Below are 1,756 nucleotides of genomic sequence, written 5' to 3'. Positions count from 1 at the left end.
AAGGCAACAAATTTGCTAATAGTAATGCGAATGCATTTCCACCTTGGTGTCCAGTGCCGTTACCCACCTGTGCGCTGCAGCATTTCAGCCCGAAGCTTTTTTCCTTCCAACGTCACTGAAGAAAAATCAGCTTGTGCAGTATTCCATAAGCACTTGTCATGGCCAGCCTGTTGTACTGGCTGCTGGCTTTTACTTTGCCCTAACATCACAGGCATTCCAGCAGGGAAGCAATCCTGGGAATTTAACTGTGAGAAGGCTTGTTTTGCCACATGAGGAATGTGCCTTATGGCCAGGATTTCAGACACGTGTGAGGGGCGTCCCTTGCCTGCCGGGCTATTTTGGTGCATGTAAGGGACACAAGTTCAAAGAGCCGTGTGCGCCCAGCAGCTGTAAAAATGTTGGCTGCGGCTCTCTTCCAGTACGTGCAAATTCATTGCTGAGCTCCAGCAGCCAGATGTTGGCCTATTGCCAACCCACTAAAGCCAGGAAAGCTGGTAACAACTGTCTTCTTTCGACTCAACCTCCTTTTTAAAGATGTCTTTTAACACATTGCGGTGTTGGCGCTGCTCGGGGAGGTGTGGAAACGCAGGGTCAGGCACCAGTATTGCCACGTCGACTGCTGTAGAGGTTACTGGTTGGGGGAATTAAAGGAGAACATCAGGTAATTGCAGTCACTTAATTTTCACTCTGTGACGATGTGGCTCCACGCAGCGTATGGTCCGATAAAGGGTAAAAACTCTGCTCTAGAAATACCAACCATCTTGCTGCTTCTCCTTATCGCTTTGGTTTATCCCACTCTTGTTCTAAACAATAATAAACTAGGGGAGAGAAGGAAGGAGGAAGGTGTTTTGTTGTTTAAGAAAATAAATCTCTGTCTCAATAGAAGTATGCCCGTTCCAGCTGAGGAAATGACAGGGTTTTTTTCCTTTGTTAAATTATAACAGGAAATTCACTTTAACGTTTCATTCTCAGGCTCTTGTGGTTCTATGGGGTAAATATGTGGCATGGGAAAGTCAGATTAATTTGTTCCAACTGCTGTACACAGCTCAAATTTTACTTGCCGCCTTGTGTGAATTTTTTATTGCACAACCTCGTATTTGTCATTCGGCGTAATTTGTCCATTAAAAGGCATTACCACACTTCCATTTTATTTTAATATTTGCATCTCTAAGCAATTTTTCCCATGCCATGTTAGCCATGGAAAAAATGCTTTTCTGGCTGTGAAACAACTGTTGGAGTGAAGGGATTGTAAAATACTGCTTGCCTCGGCTCTTGTCACGAGGAGATTACAGACAATTTTCGGTAGAGTCCCGTCGGTATAGTTAGCAAGAGTCTAGTCTTACAAACAGGCAAAGCTGAAAGACTGAAGAGAGTAAATGGTGTGTTTGGGAGCTTTTAGTGAGTCGGAGAGAGAGTAAGAAAACAGATTTTAGTTTGAGATCTTTCACCTCAGCCATTAAACCATCTTACCCCCTCGGGGTGCCGCTGTCTCCCCTGGTGTTTGATGAAGGCAACAGCGTGTGACCCACGTGGTCGCTCTCCCGGGCCAGATATTCATACTTATTAACCTTTGGCAATTCAGACAGAAAGCCATTAGCAAGGCTAGACCTGTGAGAAAGGGAAATAGAGGGAATTCACGTTTTCCTCTTCTGTTTTCTTGCAATGATTTTACCAAATTTTTCACCGGTGGTGCTAAGCATACACCTGCATGTATATGGCACAGAGCATGCTGACTTGCAACAAGGAGGAGTCCCGG

The sequence above is a fragment of the Aptenodytes forsteri genome, unplaced genomic scaffold (assembly GCF_000699145.1).
Source record: "Aptenodytes forsteri isolate BGI_AS27 unplaced genomic scaffold, ASM69914v1 Scaffold96, whole genome shotgun sequence".
Classification (NCBI taxonomy): domain Eukaryota; kingdom Metazoa; phylum Chordata; class Aves; order Sphenisciformes; family Spheniscidae; genus Aptenodytes; species Aptenodytes forsteri.
Note: the sequence above shows the minus strand (reverse complement) of the source record.